The sequence below is a fragment of the Siphateles boraxobius genome, unplaced genomic scaffold (genome assembly GCF_051911475.1).
Source record: "Siphateles boraxobius isolate OS27281-9 unplaced genomic scaffold, OSU_SipBor_1 269, whole genome shotgun sequence".
Taxonomy (NCBI): Eukaryota; Metazoa; Chordata; class Actinopteri; order Cypriniformes; family Leuciscidae; genus Siphateles; species Siphateles boraxobius.
Window position 1 is genome coordinate 1,101,196 of NW_027508886.1, and position 26,210 is coordinate 1,127,405.

The 26,210-nt window shown below is 44.0% G+C and overlaps 5 non-coding genes across 5 annotated transcripts; all 5 read left to right on the top strand.

The window, feature by feature from the left end:
• Nucleotides 1-15,596: 15,596 nt before the first annotated feature.
• trnap-agg (transfer RNA proline (anticodon AGG)) lies at nucleotides 15,597-15,668 on the top strand. The gene has a single exon. It is a non-coding gene; the product is annotated as a tRNA-Pro (tRNA).
• An 86-nt stretch (nucleotides 15,669-15,754) lies between these two features.
• Nucleotides 15,755-15,828, top strand: trnai-aau (transfer RNA isoleucine (anticodon AAU)). Its single transcript has one exon. It is a non-coding gene; the product is annotated as a tRNA-Ile (tRNA).
• Nucleotides 15,829-16,150: 322 nt separating this feature from the next.
• trnaq-cug (transfer RNA glutamine (anticodon CUG)) lies at nucleotides 16,151-16,222 on the top strand. Its single transcript has one exon. It is a non-coding gene; the product is annotated as a tRNA-Gln (tRNA).
• Nucleotides 16,223-19,877: 3,655 nt separating this feature from the next.
• trnap-agg (transfer RNA proline (anticodon AGG)) lies at nucleotides 19,878-19,950 on the top strand. Its single transcript has one exon. It is a non-coding gene; the product is annotated as a tRNA-Pro (tRNA).
• An 89-nt stretch (nucleotides 19,951-20,039) lies between these two features.
• On the top strand, nucleotides 20,040-20,113 carry trnai-aau (transfer RNA isoleucine (anticodon AAU)). Its single transcript has one exon. It is a non-coding gene; the product is annotated as a tRNA-Ile (tRNA).
• Nucleotides 20,114-26,210: the final 6,097 nt, after the last annotated feature.

Genomic DNA, 26,210 nt, shown 5'->3' on the forward strand with positions numbered 1-26,210 from the left:
TCCACTCACCTACTGGGGGTCCAAAATGCGTCTGCTTCTCCTGTCCAGTCCACTCACCTGCTGGGGGTCCAACATGCGTCTGCTCCTCCTGCCCAGTCCACTCACCTGCTGGGGGTCCAACATGCGTCTGCTCCTCCTGTCCAGTCCACTCACCTGCTGGGGGTCCAACATGCGTCTGCTCCTCCTGTCCAGTCCACTCACCTGCTGGGGGTCCAACATGCGTCTGCTCCTCCTTCCCAGTCCACTCACCTGCTGGGGGTCCAACATGCGTGTGCTCCTCCTGTCCAGTCCACTCACCTGCTGGGGGTCCAACATGCGTCTGCTCCTCCTGTCCAGTCCACTCACCTGCTGGGGGTCCCATCTGCACCCGCTCCTCCTGTCCAGTCCACTCACCTGCTGGGGGTCCAACATGCGTCTGCTCCTCCTGTCCAGTCCACTCACCTGCTGGGGGTCCCATCTGCACCTGCTCCTCCTGTCCAGTCCACTCACCTGCTGGGGGTCCCGTCTGCACCCGCTCCTCCTGTCCAGTCCACTCACCTGCTGGGGGTCCAACATGCGTCTGCTCCTCCTGTCCAGTTCGCTCACCTGCTGGGGGTCCAACATGCGTCTGCTCCTCCTGTCCAGTCCACTCACCTGCTCGGGGTCCCGTCTGGGTTACCTGGACAATCTACATCTTCAGAGCAAGTTGTAAGAGAAATACCAGTATGCTTTATATTTATTGATGTTTGACCTTCTTGAAATACTTCAAATCTAATGTAATACTTCCTCCTAGGCCGTGGATGAACAGAGTTTGGCAGGAATGGATCGTGTTGATGAGCTTGCGGAATACTTGGTGGAGCTAAGAAATGAAAAAGGCCTCACTCTTACCAATCAGCAGGCCAGTACCATTGTGGGTCTTTGGCAGAACTTGGAGCAACATGATAAGGACCGGATTTCTTACGCTGCTCGACATCAGGAGAGACTGCTCACTGGTCGGTTTAGGTCTCCGAAAAAGAAGGCTGTATTTGCAGGAGTTGAAAGCACAAAAAGGTGTATACTTGGTTCTACTGGTTCAGCTGCTCAGTGGCCAAACTGCAGCCGTCTTGTAGAAACAATATTTATCAGATTGTGCAACATTCATAATAGCCCCAAGAAAATTGGACACCAAACCCTTTCAAGATGGTCACTAATTCTAAATGATTATAAAAAGATTCGACAGCTCATTTTAATCAACGGCATTATTATGAAAGATACAACTCTGCAACTTGTTACTGTAAATCAGACCACGTTGATACAGTGGCATAACAAAAGATTCAAGGCACAAGAAGTTGCAATTCTGATGCAAGGGTTGGTACTGCCTGATGAACGCCCTGTTGCCAGTGAACCACTACTCCCAGTAAACACTAGGCCCACTCAAGTCACACCACACAGGCATGAACACACTTACAACATGCCACCTGACACGGCTGGGTTGGCAAAAACCAAGCTAGTTGTCAAAGATAGAGCTGAGCTGAGAACCATACAGCCAAAACAACATACAGCTCGGCCAGTAGTTTTTTACATGCCACTAATAGTGCCACCAACCACCACAGCAAGTAGCATTCTGCTTCTGCCGCCACCCCAGACCACTGCACCCAGTAGAGTTTGCACACCACATTCTGAGAGCACAACTGGCCCTTGTCAAATGCAAGACACTCCACAAAAAGAAAAGCGTAAATACACTAGAACAGTCACATCCAACAGATGCACTAAATGTGGAGAGCCACGCACCACAGACACTGGCCATAGCCAGTTCAAAGGCAGAATTTACTGCCCAAACAGGGAGACCCTAACCAAAGAGCAGTGGCTTAGAATGATGAGAAAATAGTACATCATTGTATTTTATGTTGTGAAGATTTTGTTTTTATTATAGTAAAATATTTAGTTGTTTTGCAAAACTAATACCGAAATAATTGCACTATTTTTTATTTGATTTTTTTATTTTTTATAATTTTTTTTTATTCAATTTGATTGTGATTCATTGTGCTGCCCACAACATATACACAAACTGTTGTATTTGTTCTAGGTTAATGGGTTGTATATAGTTCAGTTCTGTTTGTTTGTTTTCTTTTTACTTGTAAATAGTGATTTATTTTAAATACTATACCAAACGTGATTTGTTTGTACATATTTTGTTGAATGTTGTATATTTGTATGTATATTATAATTTGTACATTATATGTTTTATATTTCGACGTGAAAAGAATAAAAAACATTTTTTAAATATTTTATTGATCTGTTTTATGTTTATTGTTTAGTTAATGGCTGATAGTGACAGTGATGCGATATAGCAGGCTTAGGTGGAGTGTTCGAAGTCAAATTACATAAAAGAAGAGATACATGCAGAATGCCCATACTGTTTATTTATTTTTTAAATCAAGGTTACAGTAATAGGTGGTAGTTTACTATTAATCATTATTAGATACTCCTGCAATATATCAGTACACTAAATGTTCTTCCATTCTACCATTTGATAATACTGGGTCATCAATGCAGAGTGTTTATAAAGTTAGATTATTGGGAAGTCCCTAAAAATGTGGTTCAGTACCTCCTTTTGATCAAAAGAAGAAAAAATTTAAATGCAATGCGTTAATAATTAAATACATGGTAAATTCGCCTGCAAGCTGAACTGCATCCCTTATATTGCACTAAATAAATCTTGAAATGAATAAAAAAGACATTGGACCCAGCAAGAAAACTCATGTTCTCATGTTCATGTTCAAAAATCTATGTGATTTTTCTCCTCCCCTCGCGCCCCTCCCCCTCAATTCTTCCCCATCTTATACAGACTATTGTTCCCCAGCTTTAGCTCAGTTGGAAGAGCGTTAGACTGAAGATCTGGTCCCTGGTTCAATCCCAGGTTTCAACAGAGGAACCACGGCGGCCTCTTTTAGTCTACCTGATTCCACCTAGCCTCATCGCTATCTGCCTCTCAGACAGCCAGCTAGCAGAGTGTGTTGGTTCCATGGTGTAATGGTTAGCACTCTGGGCTTTGAATCCAGCGATCCAAGTTAAAATCTCGGTGGGATCTGCATTTGCCAGGAATGTGTGCAGTACCTCGTTCGAGAAAACATTTTCGGCAGCACTGAGCCGCAAGAGCTCATCTAGGTAGTGCCCCTTGAAGGGGGGCGTAAAAAGGATGGACAGCACTGGAGAATGCAGGCATCGATCCCGCTACCTCTCGCATGCTAAGCGAGCGCTCTACCATTTGAGCTAATTCCCCTCGATGATGGAGAGAAGGTGTCCATCGCTCTCAAAGACAAAGACGAGGCGCGATCCCTAGCACGTGTGCAGGTGCTGCAGCGTGATTTCCAAGACCACAAAAAAACAGGCCGCATTTCCTCTGTGCTGGCAACTTTGCACTGCGTGCGACTGCTCCTCCTTCCCAGTCCACTCACCTGCTGGGGGTCCAACATGCGTGTGCTCCTCCTGTCCAGTCCACTCACCTGCTGGGGGTCCAACATGCGTCTGCTCCTCCTGTCCAGTCCACTCACCTGCTGGGGGTCCCATCTGCACCCGCTCCTCCTGTCCAGTCCACTCACCTGCTGGGGGTCCAACATGCGTCTGCTCCTCCTGTCCAGTCCACTCACCTGCTGGGGGTCCCATCTGCACCTGCTCCTCCTGTCCAGTCCACTCACCTGCTGGGGGTCCCGTCTGCACCCGCTCCTCCTGTCCAGTCCACTCACCTGCTGGGGGTCCAACATGCGTCTGCTCCTCCTGTCCAGTTCGCTCACCTGCTGGGGGTCCAACATGCGTCTGCTCCTCCTGTCCAGTCCACTCACCTGCTCGGGGTCCCGTCTGGGTTACCTGGACAATCTACATCTTCAGAGCAAGTTGTAAGAGAAATACCAGTATGCTTTATATTTATTGATGTTTGACCTTCTTGAAATACTTCAAATCTAATGTAATACTTCCTCCTAGGCCGTGGATGAACAGAGTTTGGCAGGAATGGATCGTGTTGATGAGCTTGCGGAATACTTGGTGGAGCTAAGAAATGAAAAAGGCCTCACTCTTACCAATCAGCAGGCCAGTACCATTGTGGGTCTTTGGCAGAACTTGGAGCAACATGATAAGGACCGGATTTCTTACGCTGCTCGACATCAGGAGAGACTGCTCACTGGTCGGTTTAGGTCTCCGAAAAAGAAGGCTGTATTTGCAGGAGTTGAAAGCACAAAAAGGTGTATACTTGGTTCTACTGGTTCAGCTGCTCAGTGGCCAAACTGCAGCCGTCTTGTAGAAACAATATTTATCAGATTGTGCAACATTCATAATAGCCCCAAGAAAATTGGACACCAAACCCTTTCAAGATGGTCACTAATTCTAAATGATTATAAAAAGATTCGACAGCTCATTTTAATCAACGGCATTATTATGAAAGATACAACTCTGCAACTTGTTACTGTAAATCAGACCACGTTGATACAGTGGCATAACAAAAGATTCAAGGCACAAGAAGTTGCAATTCTGATGCAAGGGTTGGTACTGCCTGATGAACGCCCTGTTGCCAGTGAACCACTACTCCCAGTAAACACTAGGCCCACTCAAGTCACACCACACAGGCATGAACACACTTACAACATGCCACCTGACACGGCTGGGTTGGCAAAAACCAAGCTAGTTGTCAAAGATAGAGCTGAGCTGAGAACCATACAGCCAAAACAACATACAGCTCGGCCAGTAGTTTTTTACATGCCACTAATAGTGCCACCAACCACCACAGCAAGTAGCATTCTGCTTCTGCCGCCACCCCAGACCACTGCACCCAGTAGAGTTTGCACACCACATTCTGAGAGCACAACTGGCCCTTGTCAAATGCAAGACACTCCACAAAAAGAAAAGCGTAAATACACTAGAACAGTCACATCCAACAGATGCACTAAATGTGGAGAGCCACGCACCACAGACACTGGCCATAGCCAGTTCAAAGGCAGAATTTACTGCCCAAACAGGGAGACCCTAACCAAAGAGCAGTGGCTTAGAATGATGAGAAAATAGTACATCATTGTATTTTATGTTGTGAAGATTTTGTTTTTATTATAGTAAAATATTTAGTTGTTTTGCAAAACTAATACCGAAATAATTGCACTATTTTTTATTTGATTTTTTTATTTTTTATAATTTTTTTTTATTCAATTTGATTGTGATTCATTGTGCTGCCCACAACATATACACAAACTGTTGTATTTGTTCTAGGTTAATGGGTTGTATATAGTTCAGTTCTGTTTGTTTGTTTTCTTTTTACTTGTAAATAGTGATTTATTTTAAATACTATACCAAACGTGATTTGTTTGTACATATTTTGTTGAATGTTGTATATTTGTATGTATATTATAATTTGTACATTATATGTTTTATATTTCGACGTGAAAAGAATAAAAAACATTTTTTAAATATTTTATTGATCTGTTTTATGTTTATTGTTTAGTTAATGGCTGATAGTGACAGTGATGCGATATAGCAGGCTTAGGTGGAGTGTTCGAAGTCAAATTACATAAAAGAAGAGATACATGCAGAATGCCCATACTGTTTATTTATTTTTTAAATCAAGGTTACAGTAATAGGTGGTAGTTTACTATTAATCATTATTAGATACTCCTGCAATATATCAGTACACTAAATGTTCTTCCATTCTACCATTTGATAATACTGGGTCATCAATGCAGAGTGTTTATAAAGTTAGATTATTGGGAAGTCCCTAAAAATGTGGTTCAGTACCTCCTTTTGATCAAAAGAAGAAAAAATTTAAATGCAATGCGTTAATAATTAAATAGATGGTAAATTCGCCTGCAAGCTGAACTGCATCCCTTATATTGCACTAAATAAATCTTGAAATGAATAAAAAAGACATTAGACCCAGCAAGAAAACTCATGTTCTCATGTTCATGTTCAAAAATCTATGTGATTTTTCTCCTCCCCTCGCGCCCCTCCCCCTCAATTCTTCCCCATCTTATACAGACTATTGTTCCCCAGCTTTAGCTCAGTTGGGAGAGCGTTAGACTGAAGATCTGGTCCCTGGTTCAATCCCAGGTTTCAACAGAGGAACCACGGCGGCCTCTTTTAGTCTACCTGATTCCACCTAGCCTCATCGCTATCTGCCTCTCAGACAGCCAGCTAGCAGAGTGTGTTGGTTCCATGGTGTAATGGTTAGCACTCTGGGCTTTGAATCCAGCGATCCAAGTTAAAATCTCGGTGGGATCTGCATTTGCCAGGAATGTGTGCAGTACCTCGTTCGAGAAAACATTTTCGGCAGCACTGAGCCGCAAGAGCTCATCTAGGTAGTGCCCCTTGAAGGGGGGCGTAAAAAGGATGGACAGCACTGGAGAATGCAGGCATCGATCCCGCTACCTCTCGCATGCTAAGCGAGCGCTCTACCATTTGAGCTAATTCCCCTCGATGATGGAGAGAAGGTGTCCATCGCTCTCAAAGACAAAGACGAGGCGCGATCCCTAGCACGTGTGCAGGTGCTGCAGCGTGATTTCCAAGACCACAAAAAAACAGGCCGCATTTCCTCTGTGCTGGCAACTTTGCACTGGCTACCTTTTAATTGTAGATTTAATCAAAAAATTGCGCTTTGAATCCAGCGATCCGAGTTCAAATCTCGGTGGAACCTTTTTAGGTTCTTTGCGGAAGGGAGGGAAAAAACAGAGGTGAACGGAATCGGGGAAACATGGGCTTAAAAAGCAAAGGCTTCATTTGCTCCTTGCTATCGTGCTTCTGGACTTCAGAATAAGATAATCTGTCCCACAACATTGATTACTTTCACTTTCATTTTAGCGTGATTTTGGGTGGAGCGTGTCAATTAACAACGGAAGGAAGTTGTATTTAACGGGATTGTGAAGTAACTGAATTTGGAGCGTCATCCGTTTGTTTGCACATGAGGTTTGCCAGTATGAGTGATGATTTGGTGGAAAGACGGCGTGCGTGTCAATCAGCTGTTTTATGTGAAACGTAATATGTCTGGTGCGTGACTGAAGCAGTGCGCTTTCAGACCGACCGTCGTGAGCTGTTCTGAAGGCAACGCGGAAAACTGCTTGTCCACCTATCTTGATGTCTGATGACCCGCGATACTCATTGGTGCCTACAATATCTGCAAACTTGGTCAGTACCCCTGCGCCGCCATTACACGCACTTCTATCCATGCACGCACCCACTCGCATAGCTTTCATATTCGCACATTCTGTGTGCTTATTTAAAATGATTGTGCTGTTGATTTAATGTTGGTAATTTACCAATTTTTTTTTTCTCTCTCTCTCTTTTTCCTTATGGACATTTTGCGGTCGGTTCCCGGCACAGATCTCGACGACCAGAGACCGGTAGTGTGAATTTCACTTCTGATTTTTTTTTTCCTATTTCTTTTTTTTGTGGGGCCACTTCATTTTTTTGAGTGATTTATGATTATGAACATGTGTGGAAAAATAAATATCCCTTGCGAACTGACCTTTTTTCTGGGATTATTATTATAATTTGTTGTGTAACAGGTGGTTACCTTTTCTGCTATCCTGGGTTAAGTTAATTGTTTGACAGGTTTAATCCTGTCTGGCGCCTGAACTTTTCTTTAAAGTCATTTATTTGTATTAGGGCGGCTACCACCGTTACATCCTCCCCAGCCCCCGACCGTCTTCACCCAGCCCCCTACTTCTCCTGATATCTTCTTCTGCCGCCCTCTGTTCCTCTGGATGCCGCTGAAGATGTGGTCCATTCCACTTGTCTGTGTCCAGCCAGCCTGCAATAACCACAAGCTGACAGCTGCTGGCCTTTATCGCACTGTGCGCAAGGTCCTGGACATAGACGGGTGGTATGACATGGCAACAGAGTATCTGGAGTGCAAAGGGTGCAAGAAGAAGTATCCAGCCTGGTCTGAAGACATCCTGGGACAGCTCGACATGGGACACCGCAGAAAATTCCCCGCCATTCTAACATACAGGTAGAACACATTCATATTTAGAGCAATGCACTGTAATTTGTTGTACTGTATAAAATCAAATACGTTGATTTACTGATATTAACATTGAAATAATAAGATGTGGCACTGAACAGAATTATTTGACTGTCTGTAGGTAATCGTGTGGCTACCGTGTAGTCATAATGATGCGGGAGAGGACCCGGGACAACAGTGTCACACAGCTTCACAAAAAGCTGCAGCAGCAACACATCTCAGCGTGGTCACAGCGGACGCTGGAGTACCTCACTGTCTGTGAGCCCTTCACAGAGTCTTCCATCGTTGAGCCTCCACTCTTTTCTGCGCCCCCACCCCTCCCACCCGTCCCCAAACCCAAGTCTTTGGCTCTGTCCTCAAGATGGACAACAAGTCAAGTTTGAGTAATAATAATTGTTATTATCTTAAATTTTTTGGACATTTGTTTATTCTACTGTTTTTTTTTTTACATAGGTCACAAAAAAACTGGCCGGCACTGCTGCCAACACTGCTGGTTGGTGCACTAATGTAGGCAATGAGCACGGCCAGGTGTTGGTGTCAGTCCTCACGGCGGCATAGGGGCATGGATTGTGGCCCATGGCGGTGGGTCTCATGAAGCGGTACAGGAAGGCGGGAGTGGCACCACCCGCCGTCATGTATGTGGACAGAGACTGCTGCAGCCCACACGCGCACAGACAGTCACAGGTCAGAGCCATGTTCATAGAGTGGGATGAGCTCTAAGTGCGCCTAGACATTTGGCACTTCATGCAGCGCTTTGCAGCAGGTGTCATCACGGAGGCTCATCAGCTCTATGGCACCTTCATGGCTCGGCTTTCCAGGTGCATCTTTGAGCTGGATCCAGATGATGTCGCTGCTCTACGGTTGGTCAAACAGGGGGAGTTACAGGCCAGAGGAGCTGGTCCAGTCTTAGATAAGGCTCTGGATAAGCTGATCACCAGGAAGGAGTTGGCACTGCACTGTCGCAAGCGGACCAGAGGAGTGGAGGAGACCACCTGGAGGATCAAGGTGCTCATTGATGAGATGGACAGTGAGAAGGGGAGGGACACTGTGGGTGTACCACTGCTGGACCACGAGCGAATCCAACAGGTCTGGATAGACCAGCAGAGGCACATCACCTGTATTCAGGACCCAGAGGGCTTCCCTCTGTACCAGAAGACAGACACACTGAAGAAGGGTGGTGTGGAGCTCAGCTGCTATCGCTGTGCTCGTGGCTCCACCTCCTTGGAGTCTTTCCACCTCCATTTAAATCGCTTCATCCCAGGTAGGTTATAACTTTTATAACCTGCAAAAAACTTTAAACTTTTATAACCTATTCTGCCATACTGAATACATAGATAGCTAATATTTGACTTTATTTGACCTGTAGGGACCAGTGCCAGTGATGCGCATTTCCAGCTCTATCTCCTGGAAGGCCTGATGCGCTGTAACCAGGACCGGATGGATGAAGCAGTGAGGGGAAGACTGACCTGAGGACCTACAGTAGCGTTGAGAGGGAGGCAATGGACCGGCTCAGCCGCAAAGTGCTGAAGATGTCCCTGGATGATCGCTACCAGCCTCCAGCGGCTTACACAGGTGAGAATTATTAATGTTATCTCAAACAAAAGATTATACATTATACAGGTGTATGAGTGTTTGAGTGTACATTTTTTATATTGTATTTCAAATAATTCAACAATTGTTGGAGTTATTTGTACTTTGTTTAATTTAGGCTTAATTTGACCCTTTATAGCCTTATTTCTTTGCTTTCTTTTGCTAAAGTGAATTTGCTTTATTTTGCATTTATGCTTATTATCTTCTTGTTTAGTATTTTAATTTTTTGATCTGTTAAACTGCGTCAAGCCTACAAACGATCAAACTTTGAAAAGTTTGATTGTTTTTTTTGTATCAGTTTGTTATGGACAAATAGCCACTACAGCTATAATAATGTGAATGTGCTTTGTATGTGTGTTCTTTTGCAGGGGAGCAGCTGGGTATGGAGTATCTGTACAGTCAGTCTGGGAAATCCCTGACTGTTATGTATAACCCAGAAGAGGAGGATCGGCTGGTGGAGCAGATGACTGATGAGGTGGTGCAGGACGAAGGCTTTGTTGAGGAGGAACCTGAGGACCTCACAGTGCCAGTCCTCTATGACCCCATTGAGCCGGTCCCAGTCCACAGCAGCGGCCCCCAGGCCTTCAACCCCTGTCCCTCTGCACCAGGACCATCCTCACTACAGCCACCCACAGGACTGCAGCGCCCTGCCCAGCCTCCTCTGCAGTCTCCTACTCTGCAACCCTGCCCAGCCTCCTCTGCAGTCTCCTTCTCTGCGCCCTGCCCAGCCTCCTCTGCAGTCTCCTCCTCTGTGCCCTGCCCAGCCTCCTCTGCAGTCTCCTCCTCTGCGCCCTGCTCAGCCTCCTCTGCAGTCTCCTCCACAGCCTTCTGTCCAGCCAAGTGCTGCCTCTGCTCCTGCAACATCAACTGGGTCCAGTGTTGCAGACCAGGCTCCTGTAAGTAAGCTTCTCATTATTAGTTTCTATTTGCTTTTACACTCTGACATTTAACATGCTGTGTATTGTTATTGTAATACTTTCCTGCAGGCTCCTGTTCTTGGACCCGATGGCGTTGCAGGCTGGGATAAGGTGCAGGATCTGGCTGAGTACCTGGTGTCCCTCCGTCAGGCACTCTACCTGGACGAGCAGCAGGTCACAGAGGTCATCCGTCTGTGGACTGCTCTTCCTGATGGGGACAAGAGGAAAATCCACTATCAGACCAGACACCAGCCCAAACTGACCCACGGACGCTTCAAGGCTCCGAAAAACACAGGAGTGACACCGGGTGTGGACAGTGTGAAGAGGTGCCTGATTGGTCATCCTGGGGGGCCAGCTCAGTGGCCCACCACCAGTCGCTTAGTTGAGGCCATGTGTATCAAACTGTGTGCACTTCACAAGTCCCCAACTAAGAAGGATGGAGTCCGTCTTCCTCGTTGGACTAAGGTGCTCACGGATTACCACCACATCCGAGACCTGGTGCTGAACTGCCAAACTCTGATGGAGGCCACGTCACTTCAGCTGTTTATGCTGAATCAGAGGACTCTCACTCAGTGGTAAGCATGGTTTTACATTGACATTTGAAAGAAAGGGATAGCAGTTATTTATTATGAATACATTTTTTGATTGCAGGTTTAATCGAAGGGAGAACAACTAGTAAGTGACTGTCCTTACCCAGGGCCTTGCTGCAGAAGACCGCATCGCTGTGGCCAGTTCACAGGTTCCTGCTCCGCGGGAAGAGCTGGATGAGGCTCCCTCCACATCAGGGTCCCGGCACGAGTTTGTCCTTCCTCCTAACAGAGCGGGACAGGCTCCTAAGCTACGGCCGGGCAGACGACCTGCCAGTGCTGCAATTGTGAGGCCAATTACCCCAGCAGCTCCTACTCCTCCCCCAGTTCCTGTGCCAGTGCCCCAGTTCATTTTATTGAACACTGCGCCCACGCTGCTGGCAGCTGGTGCAGGTGGCGCTTCAGCTGCTCCTCTCCTGGCTCCAACTCCAGTGTTTCCTGACGTGCGAGAGGCTCCTGCTCCCACTGCCCCGGTGTCTGTGTCGCGCTTCACTCAGAGGAACAGACGACGCAGGGCAGAAGAGGAGGCCAGTGGAGCCCACAAAAGGAAATATGTCCGTTGAGTGGCATATAACAAATGCTCTAAGTGTGGCAAGCCCAAAACCAAGGAGTTCGGCTACAGCCGCTTCGGCAGTGCCACGTTTTGCCCCAGTGTCTCTGGTGGCAAATCTTTAGAGGAGTGGCTGGTAGAACAGCGCCAGCAGAAAAAACCTGGACAGCCACCTCCATAATAAAAATCTTCTAACACAGAAAAAGATTGTTTGTAAATACCTGTAAATACATATCTATGTGTAAATACAGTTATGTTCTTTTTTTCTCTCAATCTTTCTGTAATGTCTTGTTTGTCTAATTTATATTACAGAATGTTCTATTCTATTTCTACATTGTTAGTTGTTTATTGTTGTTCATTAACCCTCTGGGGTCCTATGTGTTTTTGGGGTCCTGGAGCATTCTGACATGCTGTAACATTTGTGCTTTTTTCAGTTATTTATAAACATGTTAATGGCAAAGGTGTAAATTCACTCTATATAGCACAAACAGGGCTACCATAATATGTTAGCAAGATGTATGTACATGTTTGTATTTTTGAGAGAATATTGTTTATGCATGGTTATTGAAAAAACTAAAACTTAAAGTCTCTGAAATAAGGCCACAAAACACATACTAAATATGTGTCCACAAGACCTTTGACTAATGGATGTTCTCGCCTAGGATTTTTGCTTCAAAATGATCTGAAAATCATCCTTCCAAATCATTCACATAAAACAATACATTGATTTAAATTTAGTAAAACACTTTTTGTTTGGAAAGGCAATATGCGAAATGGGCGTGACTCATGTATAATGGTCTGATTCACACCTGTGAAGACAAAAGACATGCTTAATGAGCCTGCATAATGAGCTTTTCACAGGTGTGTCACTGAGCCACAAGAAAGAATACAAGGACACAAGAAAAGAAATGTGTATATATACTACAAAATTGGTTCACAGTTGGAAACATCTATAAAAAAATAGTATTTTTCCACTTGTATTTTTGCTTGCAAATTGTATAATATCCAAGGTGAACATTTCTAGTAATTGTGTAGTTAATTCTCATACTGTATTTTCAGAAAGTTTTGGATATGTATCCTCTCCCCAAATTTGTCACTAATAAAACACAATACAAATAATTTGAAGAGAAGGCTTATATTGACATTTTAAGATTTTGTTTACATCTACCTTGTAAATATATTATTTGCTATTTTATTAAAAAGGTTACAATTACAGCAACAATTAAAATAACAATATTTCAAGTGTAATATTTCTTTGTAAAAACTAAAGTATACATTTTATCATACATATTTCAAAGTTAAGGATCATTAGTTTGAATAAAGCCTACATTGGAACAAACACTATAATAGCATCCTAGTTGATGACTTTATTTTTGACAAAACAAACATAGCCTAATATATTTAACATTTGAGCAGAAATTGGTGAACAAAAGCTTATTCAATGTGGCAGTAGTCTATAGTTTAGGCTACAGTAAACAGTTAATAATCTATCCAAAAACTAGTCAACGAAATGTTGTCTTTCATATTTCTTCTGTAACATAGGCATATCGTTTGTTGTTTTTATGATAGCCTATATTAGGGCATATAAATATTAATATGCAGTTTAATACGTTGCTAATACAAAGACATTTTAACGCTATTTCAACATATTTCAGTCGATTTTCACTCATCTCAGTATAGCAATAGGGTTTGGTAAAAACAATAGGGTTTGGTAAAAACACACAGACGCGATTCATATTTAAACAGTCTTTTTGCGGTTTACATACACTATGATATCGTAATTAGAACACTAATAAAAAAACTTACTTCTCAGATGGATATTTCATATTTCTTTGTAAAAACTAAAGTATACATTTTATCATACATATTTCAAAGTTAAGGATTCATTAGTTTGAATAAAGCCTACATTGGAACAAACACTATAATAGCATCCTACGTGATGACTCTATTTTTGACAAAACAAACATAGCCTAATATATAAAATTTGAGCAGAAATTGGTGAACAAAAGCTTATTCGATGTGGCAGTAGCATATTTTACATTAAACAGTTAATAATCTATCCAAAACTAGTCAACAAATGTTGTCTTTCATATTTCGTCTGTAACATAGGCATATCGTTTGTTGTTTTTATGAGCCTATATTAGGGCATAAATATTAATTTGCAGTTTAATACGTTGCTAATACAAAGACATTATAACGTTATTTCTACATATTTCAGTCGATTTTCACTCATCTCAGTATAGTAATAGGGTTTGGTAAAAACTGTTCAGTTCATTCATTCACACACAGACGCGATTCATATTTAAACAGTCTTTTTGCGGTTTACATACACTATGATATCGCGATTAGAACAATAATAATAAAGAACTTACTTATCAGATGGATCCGTTGCTCCTCGTAATGAAAAAAAACAGCACATGTTCTGAGGTAAATGTCCCAGGATTACTCCTCACACAGCCTCGCAAGAAGAAATAGTAGGCTACATTAATCTGATGATTACATTTGTTGTGTTTATGTTGCGTTTATGAGGGGCGTTGACACTCTGCATGTGTTGCTTCAGATAATTTGCGTTTGAATACCGCGCGCTCTCCGTGGGCGTGTCACATTAGCAGAATAATGAGCTGAGAGAACGATAATGAGATCGGCTGACACCTCTCTCTTTTTTAATAGATTACATAAACAGAGAATATTTATTTTAGTTTTGTATTAGATATTTTAAAAGTACAAACTTAAATGATTATAAAGATATTTTGCTCATGCTTGTGTGAATAGTATTCGCTGAGCTTTGTTTAAGTTTAGAGACGTGCACCAGAAAAAAATTTAACGGAGACAGAGAGGCAGAAAGCACACCCTGTTTATTTTCTTCATTTTACAAAAGCACACGGTTTTGATGTTAATGTGAGTGTACACAAAAAAAAGAAGACCCTCTATAGTTTATAATCATGTATTGATTTTATTTATATGACCAAAAATGACGGAGTATTTTAAGTCTATGTTGCTGCTATGTGGAAAAAAAACAGCAAAACGCGCCGGCGCATTTCTCGACCCCAGAGGAGTTAATGTCTTGTAGTTTTAGTAAGTAAATACTGTTCACACTCTTATTCATTGTGCTGCTTTTAATTGCCTTGGGACTGGAATGTGCAAACTGTACATGGGCCCACCCACTCTTTCATAGAGTATACATTGTATATAACATATATACCGGTATTGTGTGTATGTCCATATAATTATGTGTGTGTGTACTTATTTCAATATTTGTGTGTATTCCTTTTAATAAAAAAAAATACATTTCGATATTTGTGTGCATTTGTGTGTATAAAACATTTGAAGTGTCCTAAAATAAATCAGATAAATCACATCAATCAATCCCACACACAAAAAACACATATTTGAATCAACATTTGTATAAGTTTTATTAAACCATAAACATGTAATATGCTTTTTTTAAAATAATATACACAATTAATAACAATCAATATAATGATATGTCACATTGATAACCAAGTGAAGGCGCATGCGCAATTGATCACACACTAGTCGCGCAGAACACGGGTTCGAGCACAGCCGGCGGAGTGTGACTTGTTTCACATGTAACTAAAACTCTTCCATAAAGTACAGGAATATAGCCCGAATATTGTTGCAGGGCAAATTTGAGCGTTTTTTCACGTTATCTGCGTGCTTTTCGCTTGCGTGCGGGGCGCAAAGATTGGACCCCTTTTTATGCTAAGCGAGCACTCTACCATTTGAGCTAATTCGCCTCGATGATGGAGAGAAGGTGTCCATCGCTCTCAAAGACAAAGACGAGGTGCGATCCCTAGCACGTGTGCAGGTGCTGCAGCGTGATTTCCAATGACCACAAAAAAAGAGGCCGCATTTCCTCTGTGCTGCACCTTTGCACTGGCTACCTTTTAATTGTAGATTTAATAAAAAAATTGCGCTTTAAGCCATGCAAGCTGAAATGTTTGCGGCCCGGCAGCAGCAGGGATTACGTATGTTGCGGCTCGTTGGTCTAGGGGTATGATTCTCGCTTAGGGTGCGAGAGGTCCAGGGTTCAAATCCTGGACGAGCCCATTATTAGCCTTTGCTTTTAATCTCTTCAGCATGATTAGGGCAACCAGGATATTTCTGAGAAATTGGGGATAAAATGTGACGGAGAGGCTGGTTAGCTCAGTTGGTTAGAGCGTGGTGCTAATAATGCCAAGGTCGCGTGTTCGATCCCCGTACGGGCCACTCATTTTCTCTCTGGGACCTTCGCTCTGCTCTTCTCGAAAATGACGGGCGGTCTCCCAGACATCGCTGCTGGCTAAACCACAACAGTTCCTTGCCTAAAGGGAGAGAAAAAACAGAGGTGATGCGCAACTGCTGACGTGGCGGTGAGATTGGCACTCTCAAACCGAGTCGGAATTGGGGAAACATGGGCTTAAAAAGCAAAGGCTTCATTTGCTCCTTGCTATCGTGCTTCTGGACTCAATGACTTAAATCCTTGCTATCGTGCTTCTGGACTCAATGACTTAAATCTCTGCTGCTCATGGGAAAAGTTGACAATCGCCAAGGTTCCATGGTGTAATGGTTAGCACTCTGGGCTCTGAATCCAGCGATCCGAGTTCAAATCTCGGTGGGACCTGCTTTTGCCAGGAATGTGTGCAGTACCTCGTTCGAAAAAACTTTTTCGGCAGCACTGAGCCGCAAGAGCACATCTAGGTAGTGCCCCTTGAAGGGGGGGCGTAAAAAGGATGGACAGCACTGGAGAATGCAGGCATCTATCCCACTACCTCTCGCTTGCGCCTACTGCTTCCTACCGATTGAGCCAAAGTAAGCCCAAAGTAAGCCCACGTGAGCCAATCGTGTTTCTCTGCTGTGGCTTACTTTTGACCAATCGCGTTCTCTCCTGTGGCTTACTTTTGACCAATCGTGTTTCTCTCCTGTGGCTTACTTTTGACCAATCGCCTTTCTCTCCTGTGGCTTACTTTTGACCAATCGCATTTCTCTCCTGGCTCTGCTCCTGTGGCTTACTTTTGACCAATCGGCGACCGCTATTATTATCGTCATCTTTGCAATCTTTGCAACAGGTAAGTCTATTCTTCACGACTGTATAATCGATCATTATTACTCATAAACAGTGTTTGTTTTTAGACAATTAAACATGCCAATAAAGCTAGCTAGCGTGTAATAGCACACGTTTTCTTCTGTACATGTGAACCTGCAACTTTACCATGATATACAGTAAAAAACATGCCACTACTGTCAAGATAATTAGCCGACCGCTAATTGAGCTACATCCTCCTTAAACCATTTTTTGTTGTTGTTAATTTAGTATTTTTTTGTGTCATTCATTACATTATTTTGAGCACAAGAAGATTTTTACTAAAACCTTTAAAAAAAAAATTGTTTATTCATATATGTTATACTATACTATGTTATACACCAGTATACATATTTATGTTATCTTTTTAAATACTATGTTATACATATTTAAAAAGACATGAATAGGCAAAAACAAGTGTTTTTTTGTTTCAACAAATGATTCTCAACTATGTTATAAAAGATATACCAAAACGATTTGATATACCATTTTAAGTTTTAGATCTGTTTGATGATCATATTATTATGAATTGTCATAAACGCCTTTATGTTATATTTGGTGTTTCTTAGTAATCTCTGCCACAAAAGCTAAACAAAACAAAACGATTTAAGCATGGCATGATACCAGCAAGATTGTACCAAGAAGAGTTATTTATTTTCTTATTAATAAGTTCATCACACTATTTACAATTTGTACACAAGGCAATTCAAAGTGATTCACAGTTGTATAAAAAACAATAATGCTTATGCTCATAATAATAATAATCATTAATTATTATAATATTATAATAATTAATTACATAAAAAACAAAAGCTGTAGTAAAATACTTTCAGTTGGAATATGACAACTATGTAACGTTCTGTTTATGCCTGTGTCCTTTCAGATTATGTATGCATACCCGGTTTTACGAAGAACCTCTGAGGGTCGACTCCTTATGGGGCCAACTGAGGAGGCCAATAGGAGGAAGATCGTGTTGGCAGGGAGGGCCAGGTGTAAGGAGTAGGTCCTGGCTGAGGCCACTGCCTTTGTGAGGCAGAATGGAGGGAATCCTGGAGACCAGTTCCTGGTTCTGGCTCACTGCAAGATCCAGTTTGGGAAACACCAGGGTCAGAGGTTCCTGTGGCTGCTGGAGAACTCACTGGGGTATGCCTGCTATCTGGTCAGCAGCATTTTGGGGGAGGAGGAGAGGGACAACCCACTGTCGGACAACAAACACCTGTTCCTCAGATACACCTCGCAGATCAGGGAGGTAGGCGAGGCTGTGGAGGTGTATCATATAAAACAGGCCATGCTGCAGGAGGCCCAGAGGTCAGGAGACTCTGGATATCTGATGGTGGAGTTTGGGGATTTTAAGGGTAGGTCAATGAAGGAGGTGTATGAGGACCCAAGCAAGGAGGCCCAGGCTCTCATCACCTACCTGAAGAAGGCAAAGGCCAGGCCTAACACCAATATGGCCCTTTTCAAAGCATACGTGCTGAAGAGGCAGGCTCCAGCCCACGTGCCCACCACCACTGTGCCCACTGCATCTGTCCTCACTGCTGCTGTGCCCACTGCCACTGTGTCTGTTCCTCCTCCACCTACTGCCACTAAGAACAGGCCACTGCTGGCGACCAATGTGAAGGCCCTGTTGGCGTGGGGGAAGCATTTATTTGCTTCACAGCTGGCACAAAAGATTTTGGCTCCAGCCAAACCCTGTAAGTGATTTGCAAGCTTTAAAATCATTATACAGTATATATTATGCAGTATATATGTCTAACGAAAATACGTGTTCAACAGCTGCAGGACCACGTGTACATCCTGCGTCTGAGTCCGCAGCCCGGAGACAGCTCTTTACATGTGGTGAGTATCACTTAACGTATACAAGTGTGTTGGTGACATGTGCTTAGTGTTTTATGTTATTTTACAGACCCTGCTGCTACAGATTTTTTTGAGGAGGAAGATGACCTGGAGATGGCAACTGTAGCCTCGCAAGCTGAGGAACAACTTCCTCAAGGTATGTAAATCTTAAACAATATTTTAAAAACAATTACAAATAAAACAAAACAGTATTTTTTAAATGACATATTATTTTATTTCACAACACAGAGGAATGGCACTTCTCAGGTGTCAATCTACATTCACTCTTTGAGTGAACATCCTCAAAGGAAAAAAGATAATTTAAAGGTGTATGTAAAAGGTTTTATTTCATTTTTTATCGTAATCACTGACTAAAGCTCATTCTTGTCATCTCACACTTCCCCACTCCCCTTGGAATAAGTGGCTGTTGTAGTGTTTGGTCTGCTTCGCTTCACACTTGGCTGATCCCATCTTTTTTTCTCTTGTATTTCTTCTAATGGTGCTTGGATGAAAAACAGGATGATTTTCACTGCTTCCTTCCATCTTTTCATCATCATCTCATCTCTCTACTAATCATACATGCTTTGCAGTAAGCCTTGTAATCGCAGTAGCTGTCCAGCAGAGCTGAGAAAGTCATGCAGCGAAAGTCTAAAACAATAAGATAATTTTGTTGTGTTTTTTTACGCTCCAGCCACTGCAGGCTCGAGAGGCCCTGCTCCGTGCTACTGCCCCTGCTCCTACCCCTTATCCTGCTCCTCCAGCATTGTGGACCCCTGGCCAGGTGTCCCATTCGCCTGCAGAGCTTCCTGTCCACTGGAAAGAGCAACTCCCATATTTCCAGGAAGGCCTTCAACCCCTGTCCCTCTGCACCAGGACCATCCTCACTACAGCCACCCACAGGACTGCAGCGCCCTGCCTAGCCTCCTCTGCAGTCTCCTCCTCTGCGCCCTGCCCAGCCTCCTCTGCAGTCTCCTCCTCTGCGCCCTGCCCAGCCTCCTCTGCAGTCTACTCCTCTGCGCTCTGCCCAGCCTCCTCTGCAGTCTCCTCCTCTGCGCCCTGCTCAGCCTCCTCTGCAGTCTCCTCCACAGCCTTCTGTCCAGCCAAGTGCTGCCTCTGCTCCTGCAACATCAACTGGGTCCAGTGTTGCAGACCAGGCTCCTGTAAGTAAGCTTCTCATTATTCGTGTGCAGGCGCTGCAGCGTGATTTCCAATGACCACAAAAAAAGAGGCCGCATTTCCTCTGTGCTGGAAACTTTGCACTGGCTACCCTTTAATTGTAGATTTAATAAAAAAATTGCGCTTTAAGCCATGCAAGCTGAACTGTTTGCGGCCCGGCAGCAGCAGGGAGGATGTATGTTTTGGCTCGTTGGTCTAGGGGTATGATTCTCGCTTAGGGTGCGAGAGGTCCCGGGTTCAAATCCCGGACGAGCTCATTATTAGGCATTGCTTTTAATCTCTTCAGCCTGATTAGGGCAACCAGGATATTTCTGAGAAATTGGGGATAAAATGTGCCAGAGAGAGAGGCCGGTTAGCTCAGTTGGTTAGAGCGTGGTGCTAATAACGCCAAGGTCGTGGGTTCGATCCCCGTACAGGCCAATCATTTTCTCTCTGGGACCTTCGCTCTGCTCTTCTCGAAAATAACGGGCGGTCTCCCAGACATCCCTGCTGGCTAAACCATACGAGTACCTGGCCGAAATGGCGGTACCTGACAGCCGTGTGTCTGTAAAATCTATCCAATACAATGTCGAGCTCCATCTTTTACAAAACCAATTACGTTACGAGCTCCATTTTTGGCCGTGCAATGAAATGTCAAGGTCCATTTTTCATAGACAAATCACCGCACATAGTCCATTTTTGTCCATCTTTGAGTTTGAGCAGATTCCATCCAATCTCCGCTCATATTCTCTTTTTTGGCCGTCCAATGAAATGGCAATGTCCATTTTTCATACACCGATCACCACACGTTGAGCATAAACGCATCACCGCTGTAATTTATATTCCGCTCAGGTAACGTTATGTTATTTATAGTTATTGTATTTATTGTTAATAAACGTTTTCTGTATTTTAGGAATAGCAAGATTGCTCCGTAAAACGATCAGGTAAGTTAACGTTAGCTGTAATTGTAAGTAATAAGGTATAATTGTCGCAGCTCAATTTGTAATGTAAATAGTTTTATTCGATTTTGTCTGACTTTGTGTAACTTCAGTCAGCAAGGAAACCTTATTTTTTTTGTATAGGTAACGTTAGCTAACGTTACGTTAACTATAGCTAACGTTATCATCGAGCTTGGCAATTGTAATTTTTTGTCAGTAACGAAACTTATTTTGTTTTCTGACAGGATTAACTAGTAAAATAGCATATCTGATAGTGATTGTTACTTTATAGGAAATGGATAAATCAATGTACAATAAATCTCATTGTACTAGTCTACTGTAACACTGGCATAAAATGTAACAAAATAAATTTGGATAATGTCTCTACCTGTTGGGTGTTATTTTAACTTTTATACACTTGTGGTAAAAAATGACCAGTCATAAGTGAATGGATGAGAATACAATAAGTATATAAAATAAAATTCAGGCACATGTTAATTTTAACACATGGGCACAGATGAAATAACACAATGTTTAATCTGAGTATTTGTTATAGTCAAAATAATCCATAACAGTTACATTATTCGTTTTACTACAAAACAATTTGTATGAGCCCAGGTCAATGAGGCATACAGGACATAAATAGCAAATAGAAGTTCAAAATTTGTAATGTTTACAAAAACTCTATCACAAGATCTATTACAACATTAGGTGATGATATATACAGTATGCATTATTTTGGATTTATAAACTGCTATAATGTGGCGGTCATTTTGGACCAGGAAAAATGACCACGTAGTCAATTTTTGTCAATCTTTGAGCACAAACACCGCTTAATTATTTATATCCCGCTGTTATTTATATTCCGCTCAGGTATGTTATTTATAGTTATTGTATTTATTGTTAATGAAATGGCTTACGTTTTGTTTTTTAGGAATAGTAAGATTGCCTCCGTAAAACATCTCTGTAATCCCTCATTTTGGGCCCTTGCCATGATGACTTAATGTAATTACACTATAACATGAATAAAACTGCGTATCTGTCATTACAGAAAATGTCCAAACAACAATCCAAAAGCCACAAGGATATGGATGATACTGAGTGGGTCTAGCGCTTTAGGTCTTTTGCCTCAACTGGTGTCTGGCCATCAGATGCAGGTAACCGACCTGCTCCAAGGCAAAAGAAGTGGTACAGTCTGTATCAGAAGGTATGTAGAAAAAGTATCAAAAGGAATATATATATATATATATATATATATATATATATATATATATATATATATATATATTAATTTTGAGTAGTAGACATATTATATTTTCAGTATGTACAGTATGAGCATAAAACAAGAACTTGTACAAAGAAATATAAGTGGCATCTTTTGTTTTGTTTACAGATAGAGAAGTACCCTCTGCAGCTGAAAGGACAGCTAACGCTTTTCTCCCAGCCACAGATGTGTTTGTGTGGATTTCATCCTCATAAGGTAGGCTAATTTGGGCTCTTACAGTTTAACTACAGTTGATGCAGTGTGCACACAAAATAAAGATGTGGTATTTCTTAACATTAATGTATTCTTGGACAATTTCTGTTGTTTCTATCTGGGTTGGTTTGGCAACAGGTCTGTTCCACAGCAGAGGAAATTGAGTAGTAGGTAAAAGAAGGTCATAAGGTTGAAACTAACTACATCACTAATAACTGAATAAAAAACCCACATCTAAATTTGTCACGTCATTTGCATGAAAGGGTTTCTTATACATTATTGTTTATACTATTAACATGGAATAGAACAGTAGTGTTGTGCTTTCTTTAAATCACTGGTGATTTTGTCCATCATCTTTCTAAGTCTTTCATACTGTATTTCATACTGTATATATGCACTGTTTTATACATTTTTGTTATGCAGCAGCAAGTGCCTACAGCCCCATCTAGACCCACAAGCAGTGCAGACCAATCAACTAGTGGGCAATGTAGCTCCTTAATGGTAGGTAGATTTTATAGCTTTATGTGAGAGAGAATTCATAACGGAAATATTTTATATTTTTGTCATATTTCAGCTCCCAACCACTGCTCCAGTAGAACGTCCCACAGCTGACACTACACCCGCAAGTTTGGTGAAAAGGCCCAAGCTCACCCTTTCCTCGGTACATATGATGGCATGTGTTTTAAAATGGTTCACAGTTGTCATATTAATACTTCTCTCTTTAAAGTTTAATAAGTCCAGATTTGGTGGAAAGCATGTGGAGAGTGCAAAGCCAAATTTACATGTTGGACGGAAAGCTCATGTAAGTAATGAATAATTATTATTTCTTTGCTACAAAAAAAATTCCAATGATACAATATTTTTATACCTTGTATTTTTAGAGTCATTCAACCACTGCTAAAATTGCAGCTGCCCGTGTGTGTGAGGCTCCAGTGCTAGCAGGTGGTCCTCCTCAAACCATCTCTGTCACGACACGCACACACGGGGAATAGAGATCCAAAAGCAGTTTATTTAAAATGGTAATCCGTACTCACAACCAGTCCAAGCAAAGGTCAAATTCCAAAAAGGCAATCCAAAAACATAAAAGACAAACACTGGAAACAGGCTCGAAATGATCACGGAAGTGTGGGGACAATATACAAGGACACCGTGACAAACACTGAAACAGACAGGGTATATATACACAAGTGCAAACAAGGTGACGAGAAACAGCTGTAATGCAATGAACAATCAGTGACAGACAGGATCATGGGAAGTGTAGTGAGAATGCATAGACACCGTGAAAACTGAGGACCTCTAGTGTTTAACCCAGGGAATAACCAGACACTGTGACATAACCCCCTCCCTACGGAGCGGCTACCAGACGCTCCATCCGACCCGGGTGGTACAGGAGGGACAGGCCAGGGGGGAAACAGGAGAGACAGACCAGGGCAAAACACACAACACGAGAGTTCAGGAGGGAGGTGGAATGGTGGAGGATCAGGGGGAGGGATGGGGGGCCAGGTCCATGAAAGGGAACAGAAACAGGGGGTGATGGTTTAGCCGGGGGCCAGGGCGAAGCAGACAGTCCATCGGGCGGCCAGGGCGAAGCAGACAGTCCATCGGGCGGCCAGGGCGAAGCAGACGACCCATCGGGCGTCCACGGTGAAGCAGGCGACCCATCGGGCGGCCAGGGCGAAGCAGACGTCCCATCGGGCGGCCAGGGCGAAGCAGACGTCCCATCGGGCGGCCAGGGCGGTGAAGACCCCTCGGGCGGCCAGGGCGGTGAAGACCCCTCGGGCGGCCAGGGCGGTGAAGACCCCTCGGGCGGCCAGGGCGGTGAAGACCCCTCGGGCGGCCAGGGCGGTGAAGACCCCTCGGGCGGCCAGGGCGGTGAAGACCCCTCGGGCGGCCATGGTACAGGAACAGCAACAGACACCGGCTCATGAACAGACCCCGGCTCATGCACTGGAACAGGCACTGGCTTTGGAACAGACATTGGCTCCGGCTCTGGAACAGACACCGGCTCTGGAACAGACACCGGCTCAGGAACAGACACCGGCTCAGGAACAGACACCGGCTCAGGAACAGACACCGGCTCAGGAACAGACACCGGCTCAGGAACAGACACCGGCTCAGGAACAGACACCGGCTCAGGAACAGACACCAAAACTGTAACAGCCACAAGAACAGACACAAACATAGAAACAAACACTGGCACTGGCTCTGGAACAGACATTGGCTCCAGCTCTGGAACGGGCACTGGCTCTGCCTCCGGCTCTGGAACGGGCACTGGCTCTGCCTCCGGCTCTGGAACGGGCACTGGCTCTGCCTCCGGCTCTGGAACGGGCACTGGCTTTGGAACAGACATTGGCTCCAGCTCTGGAACAGGCACTGGCTCTGCCTCCGGCTCTGGAACAGCAGACACTGGCTCCGACTCTGGAACAGCAGACACCGGCTCCGGCTCAGGGACAGCAGACATGGGCATGTCCAGGATCCGAACCAGGCGCTCCAGATAGCCCAGGTCCAAAAAGGCGGACGGAACGTGAACAGTCTCTCGCTGGGCAGACGTGACGTGAACAGTCTCTCGCTGGGCAGACGGGACGTGAACAGTCTCTGACTGGGCAGACGGTACGTGAACAGTCTCTGACTGGGCAGACGTGACGTGAACATTCTCTGACTGGGCAGACGTGACGTGAACATTCTCTGACTGGGCAGACGTGACGTGAACAGTCTCTGACTGGGCAGACGGAACGTGAACAGTCTCTGACTGGGCAGACGGGACGTGAACAGTCTCTGACTGGGCAGACGGGACGTGAACAGTCTCTGACTGGGTAGATATGACGTGAACATTCTCTGACTGGGCAGACGGGACGTGAACATTCTCTGACTGGGTAGACGGGACGTGAACATTCTCTGACTGGGCAGACGGAACGTGAACAGTCTCTGACTGGGCAGACGGAACGTGTCTCTTCCTCCTCCTCCGTCCATGAGAGCGGGAGGGTGCTGGGTTGGCCGGCGCCAGCGGTGAGAGCTCTGGGCTGGACGGAACCATCGATGAAGGCCTCATGCTGGACGAAACCGGTGGTGGATGGAAGTCTAGGCTGGATTGCACCACCTCAGGTTCCATGAAGGATAGAGGAGGAGAGTGATACCTGGACTCCCCTCTAGTACCTCCTCTCCTATGACCTCCGCGGTTCCCACAATATTTTGCCAGCCGGGTTCCCTCGAATGACTCTCTGGGATGATCTGAAGGGGGTGTGGAAGCTTCCTTCAAATCAGCTTCCTCAGTCAATCGGGCCCACAGTGCAAAACACTCAAAGATGTTCATGCGAGGAGGAATCTCTTTAGGTTGAGAATTCCTCCTCTGCTGTTTCTTCCCCCTCTCAGTGGCTGGACACTTAGGAGACCCCATACCGCTGGATCTCTGCATGACGGAGTCCTTCTGTCACGACACGCACACACAGGGAATAGAGATCCAAAAGCAGTTTATTTAAAATGGTAATCCGTACTCACAACCAGTCCAAGCAAAGGTCAAATTCCAAAAAGGCAATCCAAAAACATAAAAGACAAACACTGGAAACAGGCTCGAAATGATCACGGAAATGTGGGGACAATATACAAGGGCTCCGTGACAAACACTGAAACAGACAGGGTATATATACACAAGTGCAAACAAGGTGACGAGAAACAGCTGTAATGCAATGAACAATCAGTGACAGACAGGATCATGGGAAGTGTAGTGAGAATGCATAGACACCGTGAAAACTGAGGACCTCTAGTGTTTAACCCAGGGAATAACCAGACACTGTGACAATCTCTCCACCACAGCCTCCAAGTGCAGAATCATTTTTTCTTGCTCCTCCATTACCGCCTCCAAAACAACGGCATCGGCCAGTGGAGGGGCAGAGTTTAGGAGTGGATGTGGTAAAACATTGCACTTGTTACTATGTTTGGTTAGTATTTTTTTGTCTTTATTTGACCTGTCCTTTTCTGTCTACAGAGCGCATTCCAGCCTGAGCACTCTGCTGCAGTTCCTCTCCTGTGGCCTAAAACCATGCCCCAGGAGGATCACCAATGGGTCTCCACAGGATTCTTCAGAGTTGGTGCTCTTGGGAATTTGGAGCTCCAGGACCATCTCCAG